This window comes from Antechinus flavipes, chromosome 1 (assembly GCF_016432865.1).
Source record: "Antechinus flavipes isolate AdamAnt ecotype Samford, QLD, Australia chromosome 1, AdamAnt_v2, whole genome shotgun sequence".
NCBI lineage: Eukaryota > Metazoa > Chordata > Mammalia > Dasyuromorphia > Dasyuridae > Antechinus > Antechinus flavipes.
This window is the reverse complement of record NC_067398.1, coordinates 198,027,901-198,042,810: the sequence shown is the minus strand read 5'-3', so window position 1 is coordinate 198,042,810 and position 14,910 is coordinate 198,027,901. Positions and strand designations below refer to the sequence as shown.

The 14,910-nt window shown below is 33.7% G+C and overlaps 1 protein-coding gene across 5 annotated transcripts in view; it reads right to left on the bottom strand.

The window, feature by feature from the left end:
* PJA2 (praja ring finger ubiquitin ligase 2) overlaps positions 1-12,551 on the bottom strand; it is a 121,995-nt gene extending 109,444 nt beyond the window's left edge. For 2 of the 5 annotated variants that reach the window (XM_051994803.1, XM_051994801.1), the window contains exon 1: positions 12,470-12,551. The gene's annotated coding sequence lies outside the window, so the exon portion shown is untranslated. The other 3 variants (XM_051994793.1, XM_051994784.1, XM_051994821.1) reach the window with 2 other exon arrangements.
* Between the last annotated feature and the right edge of the window lie 2,359 nt (positions 12,552-14,910).

Below are 14,910 nucleotides of genomic sequence, written 5' to 3'. Positions count from 1 at the left end.
GACCAGATGGAATTTGTGGCAGAATACTTAAGAAAAGTATAAACAAACAACAAAAAATCATATGATTGTACTAATTTTCAGTAATGTCCAATTATTTATGACATTATTTGGGGTTTTCTTGGCAAATACACTGGAATAGTTTCCAGTTCATTGTAAGATGAAAAGACAGAAGCAAGCAAAATTAAATGACTAGTCCAAGGTCAGACAGCTAGTTGTTATTTGCAATTTATCCTTCATTCTTGAAGAGGACCATGACATCAAGGTGATGACACCATGCCATGCAAGTGAATTGAATGACCAAAACTTATATTTCTTAGGACAGAGTACCCACAGGTAAGGGTATGATATTTATACAACTAGTTAAATACTTGTCTGAAGCTAGATCTGAACTCGGGAAGATCAATCTTCCCAACTACAGGCCTGGTATTCTGTCCAATTGTGCCATCTAACTGTCCTGATTATATCAATGGACCCAATAAAAACTTTTTGACAAAATACAATATTAACTCCTATTAAAAATAGTAGAAAATGTAGGACTAAATGGAACTTTTCTTAAGATTATAAGCAGTATCTATCTAAAACCATCAGCAAGATTTGTCTGTAATGGGGGAAAAGGTTTTATAGTAAGTCTCTGACAAAGACCTCATTTCTCAGATATATATAGAACTAAATCTAATCATAAAAATAAGAACCATCCCTCACTTGATAAATAGCAAAGGATATTTATAGGAAGTTTTTAGAAGAAGAAATGAAAGGTATCAATAATCACATGAAAAAATATTCTAAAGTGCTAACAATTAGAAAACTTCAAATTAAAATAATTCTGAAATATTTCAATCTATCATTGGCTAGCATAACAGAAAAAGAAAGCAACAAATTCTAAAGGGAATATGGAGAAATTAGAAAATATAGAGACATTAATGCACTGCGGGTGAAGTTGTCAACTTAGTTGGAAAAGACTTAGTAGTGTTCCTGTTAAGGTCAAAGAATATGTACAGTTTTATAGCCCTTTAGGCATAATGAGAACAACTTAGAATTCCAAAGAAATCAAAGAAAAAAGGAAAAGGACTGATTTGTACAAAAATATTTATAATAACTATTTTTGATGGCAAAGAATTAAACAATTAAAAGGATACCAATTAGTTGTGGTAAGCTTGAATAAGTTTATGGTACATAATTATGATGGAATATTATTATTCTATAGGAAACAAGGAGGATGTTTTCAGGAAACCTAGGACATACATGAACTGATGGAAAGTGAAATGAGAAGATACAATAACAGTAACATTTTAATGATGATCAAATATGAAAGACTAGTTACTCTAATCAAGACAATGATCCAAGATAATTCCAAAGGAACCACGATGAAAAATGCTATCTACTTCCAGAAAGAAATACTGCACTCATTGTTCATCAGACTAAAGTATACTTTTTTACTTCATTTTTCTTGCTTTTTGTGTTTTATTTTTCAAAATAGTTAATACTTTTTACATGACTACATGTACAATCAATATTGCATTGCTTTCCTTTTCAAGGGGTAATTAAGCAGGAGAGGAAAAGAATTTATAATTTAAAATGTAATTTAGAACTATTTAATATGATAAATAAAAATATTCAAAAACTAAAATGAAAACATATTTCAAATATTTTTGTTCAAACAAAATCAATATAACAAGGACAAAAAAGGTAGCAGATTGGAAAATCTTTGTATCAAACATGGTCCTTGCCCTCAAGGAGTTGATATTCTAATAGGTAAAAGAAGAACACACACACCAAAAAACTATGTACAAGATATATTCATTACTAATGGAAAGAAGTAACAGAGGAAAAGCACTAACAATGGGAAGGAATCTAGCAGAACATGGGAGTTGAGCTGAGTCTTGGGGTGGGGGGGGTGGGGGGGAAGCAGAAATGCTCTGAATTACAGGTGAGAGGAGCATTCCAGATACCTGGATAACTAGTGCTACACATACTTGTTAATTTGACCTCTGTCATCAGATGCAAAATAAAGTGAGCAAAATTGCAGAACAATTCACAAAAATAACAATGACATTGTACAGAAAAACAACTTTGAAAGCGTTTAGAACTGCAATTAATGCTACAATAAGCCACAAATCTAGAAGACTAATGATGAATCATGCTCCCCCATTTCCTGCCAGATTGGTACTACACTTAAAATATGGAATGAGATATGAAGATTTAGATATCACCAGTGGGGAAACTAGTGGTTGTTAAGATTTTGGTTTTTTCATTGCTCAATGAGGGATGGAGAGATAATTTTTTTAAAAAGACAAGAAAAAAATTAAACATACTTGTAATTTAATTCATTTCAGACATTTATTAAGCACCTGTTATTTGAAAGACATTGTGTTAAGCCCTGGAGATGTACAGATTCAAATAATACAAGTTCTTGCCTTTAAGAAGAGATTACAATAAAAAATAAGAACAAAACGAGATACAGTAAACCAGGATATAGACTGAAGGACTAAGAGAACTTGTAATTGTGAGGATGGGGAACAAGGAAAAGTTGATGAAAGGTATAGTGGCATCTATACAGAGTCTTTAAGGAACAAAAAGATCTGAACCAGTAGAAATGAGGAGTGTAAATTGTAGGTGTTATAAATTTTTAAATTTCCTCTCTAGTATTTGATGTGGCAATTTTATTTGTTAGGAAAATCATGTAGCTACATGAGGCTTTCCTTATTATATAAAATTTAACAAAAACCTCCAATAATTCAGATGATTATCTGTTTAGGAGTAAAAGAATTTGATTCAGTTTTATGATAACTATTTGCTAATTATAAATTCCAAAGTTACTACTTGGAATAGTTGTTAATCAATTTACAACAATTTTTCCCCTTCTGCTATCTTTGGACATATGTTATTTTCTCTTCACTATCCTACTACAACTGTTACAAGCATATTTTTGAAATGCAAATCTTGACCCTTTCTCATTTGGAAGCTATAAATTTCTATTATAACTTTTTCCCCTTTGAACATAACTAGAAACTATGAAAATGATTAAAAACTCTTATCAGGTACTCAGTGGTTAATTTTAGATACCTTGAGTCTATGCAGAGTAAATAATAGTTTTACCTCCTATATCTTATTTTGATGATTTTGACTAGTAGAAGTATCTATCAATGAATCCTTAAATAATTCTATATTACAAGGTGGGGAAAAGCCCATACAAATATATGGAGGCAAAGGAGAGAATGATAAGACTGGGAAATGTCTAGTAAGTTAGCAATTTGTTCAATCAACCAAAAAATATTTTTAAGTACTTACTTAAGTCCAGGTATTGGACTAAGCACCGGAACAAAGAGGTTGTAAAAAGAAGTAACATGAAATAATGCTAGTCTGGTAGGCTGAAGCTATATTAAAGAAGGCCAAAGATGTTGGCTAAGGAGTTTGCATTTTATTCCAGTCAATAAGAAGCCACTGAAGGTTTTTCAATTATGAGAGCCTTTTATAAGGATTATTTTGGCAGCTGTGTGAAGCATAGGTTAAGAAACGGAAAGACAAAAGATAAGGAGATAAATTGTATTTGTCATAATAGTTAGGCAGAAGGCAATAATATAGTAATGGCAAGGTCAGTGAGATTTCAGGCAATCTAACCTGAAATTTAACCTTTAAATACAAAGTAATTGTGGTTCAAAGTTTTCAATAAAGATTACTAAAGTTTCTCAAATAAAATTTTGAAATGAAATAAAATGAATTAAAATATCCATTATATTACCTAGCTGACATATATGCAGAACTGAGACTATTATTTATTATGCTTAAATATGAATTTATATAAATTAGAGTATACTAAACTAAACCATTAGGTTAAAAATATTTATATTGTATTCCCTTTAAAGAGAAAAAGAATCAAATATCTTATGTCCTTTCTATCTCTACTAGACTTCCAAAAGGTTTAAAGTTGTTCTAAAAAGGAGTAAATACACATCAGTCTCTCAAAATTTCGGCTCTTTAATGATTATGAGTCACAAAAAATATGCAGTTATGAGCTTAAACCCCCATGATTATTTCTTTTCTTTGTTGATAACTATTATTATTTTAAAGATAAAAATGAGATTTAGACATCAGCTCAACTCTTTAATTTTTTTTTATCCTTACCTAATTAATTCTTTCTCCTTTCTCTGCTAATCATAAATTGTCCCTTTTGTGTGTCTGTGTGTGTGTATAAACAATCGTTTCCAATTCTTATCTTTCAATCTTCTCTGAAGTTCCTGAATTCACCAATCACCTATGATGCAAATCTTTATTTTTTTAAAAATTGTAATGGAATAAACAATGGCCTATTTATCCCCCTTATTCATTACTTCCTGCTATTCAGTCAACAAGTATTTGTCAAAGCTTTATACTGCCTCAGCGCTACTTACTGGGGATACAAAGATATGATTCACTACCCACAGGAAGCAAACATGTTCCTCATCTGTGATGGTTTTATAACCACTACATTATAAAGTTTGAGACACCTAAAAGATAGTCAATGATGTGACCTTGATGGCTCAGGAGAGAGACTGCAGATAGATATATAGATCTGAACATCAAATGCACAGTGAAGTTATTGGGAGTTAAAGAGATAATCAAGCAGGAGAAAACAGAGGGAGACTAAAATTCCAAGTCAGATTCCTGAGGGAAATCCATGGTTAGGGGATATAATTTGGATAAAGATTTAGCAAAAGTGACTCAGCTGTGGTTGGGCAGATAGAAGAAGAATGAAAGAGCAGTTATCAGGAAAACAGAGAGTATCCAAAAGAGATTGATCAACACTGTTAAAGGTCGCAGAGAGGTCAAAAAGAATAAGAGTGATAAGAATTGAAGAAAAGCTATTAGATTTGGATTATAAGAATGATGCTAATTCTGGAGAGAGCATTTTAAGTTGAATGATGGTGTTAGAAGCTTGACTGTAGCAGTGATAGGAGAGAAATGAGGTTCAAGTAGTTTAAATGGATTTCTTAAGGAATTTAGCCTCTAACATGATGAGAAGCAAAGAATCAAGAGATTTTTTCTTAAGAATGAGAAAAATATGAGTTTTTAGACAGCAAGAAAATACTATAGGATGGGTGAAATTGGAGATTAGAGAGAAACTGGAGATAATGGTAATAAAAGGGAACAATCTTTGGAAAGACTAGAGATAGAATGTGTTCACACATTTAGAGTAGTTTGTTTTGACAAAAAGGACCATCTCAACAAGTGACATAGGTAGAAGAAAAAAGGAAAATAAATCTAAGTGATATGAGACTGTTACATTAAAAACAAACAGGAATAACACCATTTTGCTTTTATCCATCATATGTGAAGTTAAATTTCATCTTATGAATTACCTGATTTTGTCACAAGATTAATCTCTCCTGCCAAAGAGTCATCCAATTTAAGAAATGTGGCAAAATGAATCCCTCTCTTCTCCCCTGTGTCCCAAAACTTTCCCCACCCAACAATGACAAATCAGGTGTTCAAATCCCTATAATCCTGTTTTTCACTCCCTCCAAACTGCATATTAGAGTGAGATTCTTCTGGGTCCTTGATTTACCTAAAGTTTTAGACCCCAATTTTTGGTCTGCTTTTTGGCAACTAAAAATATTGCCAAATAAATAAGATCTTATCAGCTCTGCTAACAGAAAGGTGATAAAATTTTAAAGTAGAAGCTCCCAGCCAAGGTAGGGAAGCTTACAAGTTTGTTTATAGTAAAGAGTAAGTTTCATCTCAAATTATTTGGCTATACTTATGAAAATGATGAACTTGTACCCATTAAAGATATACTGAAGTTACTTAATCTTTAAGTCAGCTTAGTTAACACAGATAATTCAAAGATTTCAAACGTGCATTAGGTGTGGGTACACAACATATAGTTTGAAGGGTTACTATAGTTTAGCATTTTTCTGGGAGTTTTGAATCAACTAGCAAGTATTTATTGTTATGTGTTCAGAATGTAATTAATCTTAATATTCAGATGAAATGTCCTTATGTTTGGTCATTACTAACATAAGAACCAAGCCCTACTTGTGATTAGTAAAATCTTGTTAACTGAGGTAATATTTAGCAAAAGTAACTCAGCTGTGGTTGGTGAGATAGAAGAATGAAAAGGCAGTTATCAGAAAAACAGAGGGAAGAGTATCCAAAAGAGATTGATCAAACTGTTAATCGTTGCAGAGAAGTCAAAAAAGAATAAGAAAGTGATAAGAACAGAAGAAAAGATATCAGATTTGGCAGTTATAAGAATGATACTGACACTGTTTTAAGTTTTGATTTCAGGTATGAATGAGAGGCAGCTAAGTGGTTAAGTGGTTAGAGTGCCAGGCCTGCGGTCAGGAAGATTCATATTTCTGGATTCAAACACAGCCTCAGGCATATGTTAGTTATATAATCCTAGATAAGTCACTTCAGTTTTCTTATTGTAAAATGAACTGAAGAAGTCATTCTAGTATCTTTGCCAAAAAAAACCTTAACTGGGTCACAAAGAGTTAGACATAATTGAAAAACAACTCAACAACAATTGTTTAAACTGTAAGCCAGTAATCCACCATTCAAAGAAAACACCAAGTGCTGCTCAAAAGGAATGCAGACAACTGCTACAAGTGGATGTCTGTCACTGAGAAAAACTGAAGGAATAATCTTGACATAGGCTAAAGTAGTAGCCTTATGACTCAGTTTCCATTGTGCTGTTTCTTCCTGAATAATACATTTTCCCACTTGGTTAATTCTTAACCTGGTCATAACAACCTGTGAATAATGTGACATCTAAAAGAGCAAAGGGAGTTGTCCTCATTTATTACGTATTGTGTCAGATCACCCTGTGTCCTCAGAAGAAAAGTCTTGCAATTAGTATAACTATGTCTCTCTTTTTCCTTTTATGGAAAATTTATATAATCAAAGCAGGTAAGCAGTGAATGTTTGTCATTGCAATATTAAATATGTCAACAGAGTAATAAAAAAAATTTGTTTTACTATATTTACTATATATTTGAATTACTATAATAGGATGCAAATATGAAAGATATTAACTGTTTTTTAATCTGAATTTGTAGTCAATTTTATATCCTATTTAACTAGGTAAATGAGTTCTTGGCTTTTTTGTTACTAGTATTAGGTCCTTAAAACATATTCTTTCAGGATGATATGGCAATAATATCTTCAACGGTTGTATATGTGTATGTGCAGGAAGACAAGATGTAAAAGTTTTCTAACTAAATGGAATTGTAAATTTTGAGAAAGCAACAGCAGACTTTTCTATAAGAACTAGAGTACATATCTATATCTATAAATGTATACTACTGGTTTCCAAATTTTTCTAATGGAAAATGTTGACCTGAAGTTTGTTTTAGTAACAAGTTCTCAAACTTGGAGTAAGATTTTACATATAAAATCATACTGATAATTGTAAAGAAAGTAAAACTATTTCTTTAAAGTCTTCACCTGATAATTTTAAGAGATAGAAGGCCTCATATTCCAAGTTAAGTCCTCATGGATTTTTTTTTAAAGATTCTTTCTTCAGTCTGTTGATGGCAGTTTCCATATCAAGTACAACAGTTTAAAGATAGAAACAGCAAGTGGTATGTAAAGACTGAAAATTATCTGAAGTTTCAAGTGAAGTGTGGGTTCCTAATTTGATGTTTTTAATAGGATTAGAGTCATAAGACTCGAGCTAGTTTAACATATGAACTAGTTATTGGAAAAGCAAATTTAGGAGATTGTACAAAACTGTATTAATTCTAGCAGAATTTCCTGGGAATCTCTACAAGTGACTTGGAGCCAGAGAAGTTTATCTGTTAGGAGGAACCACTTTCTGAACTGCCCTTGAGAATGAGTTCTATTGCAAAATGTCCAGGAAAAGACAATTCTAGGAACCAGATGACTATATAGGACAGCTAAGACTCCAAGATGAAAAGGGCTGAATAAATAGACATTGGGAATGGATTTCAGGTTACAAAACAAAATCTGATATTACTTAATATTGATGATCATTATTACATTACTTCAGCTTTTTTGTTTCATTGTGTTCTGAGTTTTCTTGGTGACCTTGGTAGCATGTAAATTTCCTCTCTTAATCTGGTCCATAATGAGCTATAGTCTGACCTATAGTATGACTTAATTTACCTAGGATTTTATTTAACAAAGATTGTCTCCTTAGGGATTATATAAGATTATGATGCTTGTATTCTTTGTGTCTCTCATTCTACTCCTTAGATGTACCTTAAGATAGATTATCATTCTATACAGAAATCCCTATAAGATAAAGCTTTAAATAAGGAATCCTAATGTTTAAGTATACCAGAATTAAAGGAAATAATGCTACATTAAAATTGAGTATGAGGAACTCCATTTTGCTTTTATCCACCATTATATGAAGTTAAGTTTCACCTGCTTGTAAGTCACCTAATTTTAAGTCACAAGATTAATCTTTCCTTCCCAAAGGTCACCTGTCTTTAAAAATATCACAAAACTAACCTCACTTTCCTTCTCACCTCCTTGTCTCCTGATGCCCACCCTCAGAATAATGAAAACCCAGGTGCCAAAATCTCTATAAAACAGTTTTCCCTGTTTTTCACTCCCTATTAACTATGAGAAACCAGATTTTGATATCTTTGGCTTACAGAGAGACTTATTATGAATACATTGTTAAATAAATCATTTGGAAGAAACCTGGTGGCTATTTTTACTACCATAAGATGAGAAGAGAAATTTCTCGTTGAAGGGCCTCATCTATAGGTTAAGCATGAAAACAATTTTCTCAGATGAGCGGGTGGGAGACAAACCATAGGAGGTTTGAGAAAGGGTGAAAAAGTATGGAATAGCCAATATGGTAAGTGGGATAGTGAATGGAATAGATTTCTTGTGCAATGAGAGTCTAGTTGGGATTATGTAATATAAATTTGTATTGCTCCAGTTGGCATATCTTTGTGTGTCTGGATGCTAGGAGTTTAGGAGAATTAAAAATTAAATCATAAATTCAGGTTATAAATAAACTTAATGGCACTTTTGTTCTTTGTTTTTTGCCATGAGGCTTATTCTGAACTAATAGCTCCTGGGCTCAAGGAAAGTTTTTAAAGAGTTTAATCAAGGCCATAATAGCAAGGCCCAAAATCTTCCATGGGTAGAGTTATTACATATTTCCTTTTCTTTTTTCTCTATACTGTATTCCACCAACCATTTTCACCAAATGAAAATTTAAGCGTTAGAAGGGAATCAGGAAATAACTTGTTTCTCCACTATTTAATGTATTAAAATCCAGAAAATTAAACTAAAATCAGAGATGGGTTCTCTCACAATAAAAATGAAAAGAAGAAAAAGAAAAACTGAATATTCTATGAAGAATTCTGTCTGAATGTATTATCAAAACTCTTCCCCACTTACTCCCCTTATATAGCCTTCCTAAAGCCTCAGTCCTCAATGAAAATACCCTTTAATATATTTCATTTGAATATGAGGAGAGGGGTGCTTTTTTTTTGAGGGGGGGCTAGAGAGGAAGGCCAGATCTCTTACCTACTAAGAATGCTAATTTATCACATAATTATTCCTTTGGAAGTATTGGCCACCAAAAATAGAAATTAAAATGGGGAGGAATATTTAAAATCTCCTTTTCCATTTAAAAATCACAAACTCAAATAAGGCAAGAAATTTGTCTTTTGTGATATCTAAACTCCTAGCCAAAATGCCTAAAAAAAATACAAAACAGCAATATAATGGTTTCTGTGGTAATTTTGAAGTTATGACAAAGCCCTTTTCATTGTTATTTCTAAGAGAAGTTTTCGCTTCCTTATAAAGATCAAAGCATTATTCTATAGTCCATTTAAATATATTAATAAAGCAATGTTACAAATATATAAAATGCATTTGACATAAAATTTAAAACACTAGTTTTTTCCCCCACTTCTCTCCAGTCTACCATCTCCAGTAAAAGATGACTAGAAAGGAATAAGTAATGGTGAATTAATTTCTATTTTTCATCATGTGAGAAGCAAAATATCTTGACAAAACCAAGAAATTTGAACTCAGAGTAAATAAAAGTTTGTTGTTTTGGAGCCCCCCCTTTTTGTGGAGATTTTATATCTGTGATCCCATCCCAATAGAGAATGCCTGTCAAAGAAACATCCTTTACCAAAGAACACTGATAATTGAACTGCAATTTATATACTTAGGGAGTTAGGAAAAAACATAGAGAAGTCAAACTAATTGCCAGAAGTCACAAGACTAGTATACAGAAACAGTACTTAGAGATTTGGATTCCTTTATTTGAGGCCAGCCCCTCTATTCTTAACTGCTATGATAACTCTCAATATATAATAAGAATAATACAAGTAAATACTAACATTACTATACTATTAACACTTGAGCTAAGTCAGCTTTTTCCCAAAACCACCATCAACTGGCTTTATTTGATACCACACAAGTATTCAGTAAAATGAAGCATGCCAGACTCTAAAAGGGGAAGGATAAAGGGCAGATTTTCTCAAAACAACAACAACAAAACAATTAAAAATAGTTCCAGTTAGTTTATTACAAGAAAATGTTAATTGATCCTATATTTAACCTTTTATTTTTATTTATTAGTGAAATAAAATGATTGGATATTAAAATATATACCAATTGTGCACAAGAAGGCAGTCTTACAAAATTAAAAAAGTCATATGATAACACTGAAAAATGCTAGCGCACTATATTTAAGAATCAAATTTATAATAACAAAATTTGAAAGATTAAATCACAATTCAATGTCTGAAAAACTTGACATTTCTTTGTTCTAATTATTTAACAGTAAAAAAAAAACTGAAGGTAGAAAAGTTTTTTTCAGAGAAAGGCAATCCTGCTTACATATTAAAAAGACAAAACTGCCTCATTAATTTTTTTTAAATGTCAATAAAATAAATAGCATTTTGGAGAGGATTATCAACTATAAATAATTCTTTAGCTGACAAATGTCAGAAAAATGTATTGAAGAAATATGAAATTATAAATATGGGACTATAATAATGCTATTAAACACTAGTTTTATAATGCTGGAAGGAATACTTTCAAACAGATTTCAAAAATGGACAATTGATAATGAAATACAAGAAGATTTAAACAATGAAATTAAGATGTAAAGAAGAAGAAATTACCTTAAATATCTTTCGACTATAAAGCTAAATAGTTTACATATTTAAAATCTAATAAAGAACTCAAACCAATGTTAGTTGTAGGTAAAGCATACATGCATACTAAGACAATTTTCAATCTAAAATCAATCTAAAAAATAGCCAAGACCTATTTGAAATACTTAATTTTTAGCAGTTTCCTTCATCTCCAACTACTAACACCCAATATATTTAAGTGGCTACAATGTAATATGTACGTGGTCTTCGAAGAGGATAAATAACTTCCACGATTAAAAAACAAACTTTGTAATTAACTAAATAATGTCAAAAGTAGCACAGACAACCTATCCTTGCTTTATATAACCTGTAACAAATAGGCCTGTGCAGAATCAAAATGCTAAGTCACTGAGAACATTTGAGGGTGTTTAAGCTTAAAAAAGCTTAAAATTGCACTAAATTGTTGCAGAGAGGAATTAATCTAACAATGCTTATCTACAATTACTAAAACCCATGACATTCAATCCCACTCTTACTCCATAATACGAACAGATTTTAAAGTCACCTATTTAAATTTGGTATAAGAATTTTTTACAAGAAAGTTAGACTTTAGAGAAAACTGATAGAAGATATGGCATAATAGATGACAGAATGTGGAAAACAATGCAGTGACAAGGAAGGCCAGATAGGGACAACAACGATAAATACAGAAGAATTAATGTAAAGTTGTTTGGGGCATCAGGTCAGTCTAAGGAAATGGGTAGCATAGACTAATTAGAGAAGACACATGTAGTGACAGAAGAGCAGAAAAGAAATACGATGGCATAACAGAGGGGCAGGAAAGGACGGACGGGAGGCCGTTCTCTGCAATTCAATACAAATCCAAAGCCTTTGTGAGAAGGGGATGGAGGAGGAAGGGGGGCAGAAAGGCGCGAGATAAGGTCCTCCCGCAAAGGAGCTAGGATTGAGGGGGTGGGGATGGGATGGCAAGATTGGGGGAGGGGGGGCCGAAAGTGGGGGAAGGACACAGCTGCCAAAGTCCCCAAAACAAGATCAAACCCATCCCGAACTACGACTGCGACATGACGACTAGCGAGAGAGAGGGAGGGGTACGCAAGGGCACGAGTGACAAAAAGGGCCCACCTGAGCCGGGCCCGGGGGGCCAGAGGAGGTCTTGGCCTCCGGCTTATGTCACCGCAGCCGCAGCCCCGCAGGGAGTCAGCCTAGCCCGGCTCCTCTCTTTCCTTGGGCCGGAGAGAGGCTCTCCAAGTCCTCCGGATCCCCTGACCCCGGGGAGGGGGGCCCGTAGCCCCAGGAGGCACCGCCCCTACCCCCAAACTCGTAGGAGCCAAAGAACGGAGGATCCAAGTAAAGAAAAATCCTCTCACCGAGACCCGCAGCGGGTCCGAGCCGTAAGCAGCGCAGGTTCCTTTACCCACCGCCCCCTCCGCCACCGCCTCCTCCCCACGTAGGGCGGCTGCTACAAGACCCCGCCCCACCCAACGAGGTGGCGGAGGCAGAGGCTCCTGCAGCGCCAGAGGCTGCGCTCCTGAAAAGCCCCTCCCTCCCTGTCTAACCTGGACCAATGGGCTTAAAGAACCTCTGCCAAAGAAAGATAGACACCCAATCCGAAAGGGAAAAAGAAAGGGGATGTGGTGGTTTGAGTGGGCGGGGCGGGGCAAAGGAGGAAGAAGGAAGCAATGTCTGAAGCTCCGCCTCTCATGAGAAGAACTGCTTCGATTGGTCGAACGGTCCGAAAGCTGAGAATGACTTTATTACCAACCTTCTTCCAGGATGCTCATTTACTTGGACAGGGAGGGATCAGCGGGGGGCAGGGCTCTGCAGTGGTAGGCGGTGCATCTGGGCTGTACCAGGGCAATCAAGGGGCGGAGCACCAAGAGAAGCCGAGGACGCGTTCTACACTGCAGAGGTGCAGAGACTCAGGAAATAATAGGTGGCAATTGCATTACTATATAACAGGATTCTATGCGGAAGCATAACTAATAGTTTATTTCCACAGGGACAAATACATTTTTTTTTCATCTTCAGTTCAGCGACTGTCAGATATAAAACTAACAAAGAAAAAAACAACAACAAAAAACAAGTATCCGATTGTCTCTCCTTCCTAGCTAAGGAAGGGCGCATTGCCCAGACTGTCACTGCATTCTCTCCCACTATCCAAATGATGTAATTTGTCTGGAACTGAGCTAAAATAGAGACGTGTAGTGGAATACGAAAAATTCAGAGAAGCACAGGTGATTTATACAAACTTACGTAGAGTAAATTAAGTAGAAAAATTATGCATACAAGATGACTACAACGTACACACACAGGGAAAACTGAACATTCTGCAATATTCATAACCAAGTTTGGTCCTGAGAAGGGATAAGAATATGCATCTATATCGCTTCTTTGTAAAGATATGAACCGTGAAGATAGAATATTAATATATATTGTCAAACGTGGTAGATGTATTGGTTGGTTTTTTGCTGAACTGATTCCCTGTTCCCGTCTCCCCTTTCTTAAAATATGTTATATTGGATGGCAGGTTGACAAAGGAAATGAAGGTTACAGAACTGAATAGGATATTAAATAATAACATAAGTCTGGTAAAAATTTAAAATATCTATGTTTATATAGATATTTAACACATAATAATTAGATAAGTAAAGGAAGCATTCTCTTGATGCAACACATAACTTTATGACCTTTATTCAAGTAACTATGAAGTAACCTTTCTTGGGAAATAAGGAGACTGAATTACATGATCTCTAAGGGATATTTCATGTCTAACATTTTGTTATTACCATCTAGTTTGTAAGTTTAAATTTTAAAGAAGAAAATTTTGTTATTTCAATTTTTTTAGAGATTGAAAGGTTCAGTGAAGAGAAGAATCAGAGGATCTCTTTTTGTCTTTTGGTCACTTTTACCTTAGGGGTAATGATTTGACTAATTGAAATAATGAGGAAGCTTCTGAAAACTCTGCCTGATTTATAGGAAATTATGAATGACTCAAAATATGCTCTAGTCCCCTTATTTCTTTCAGTCCACCTTGTTAAATTCATTTTATTTCCTACAAAAAAGTTTCCACAATAAAATAAGGCACTTGATTTTAAATTTAGTCTTCAGCCAATTTTCAATAGACTACATATAAATAGATCTATTTTCTCACTAAGGTGATGTTGTCCAGCAACTCATCCATTCTTGCACATATGTTTATATTTATCCCAATACTGAACCAGCCCTTGCATTCCTGGCATAAATTCAGTCTGGTTATAGTTGTGATATATGTTCATGTACTTTCCTTGCTAATAGCTTATTTAAAATTTTTCATCAATATTCATTAAGATGATTAACTTGGGGTTTTCTTTCTTTGTTTTGACTCTTTTTTGTTTAGGTATCAAGACCATATTTGTGTCATAAAAGGAATTTGTTAGTATCCCTTCTCTTGTTTTATTTTTTTTTCCAATTTATGTAGCATTAGAATTCATTGTTCTTTATTGTTTGGACAAAATACAAAACTCATTCCAATGAAAAACTCTAGAAAGCATAGGAATAAATGGAGTATATCTAAAAATGATTAGTATCTTTCTAAAATTAAGAGCAAGCATTATTAATTACAGGGATAAACTATAAGGAGCCTTTCCTATAAATTCAAGGACAATGCAAGGATGACCATTATCATTATCAGTCAATATAGTAATAAAAATGCTAAAAATAACAATAAGACAAGAAAAAAAATTTAAGGAATAAGAATGGGGAACAAGGAAAGAAGACTTTCACTTTTTGCAAATGTCATAATGGCATACTTAGAGAACTCTGAAGAATC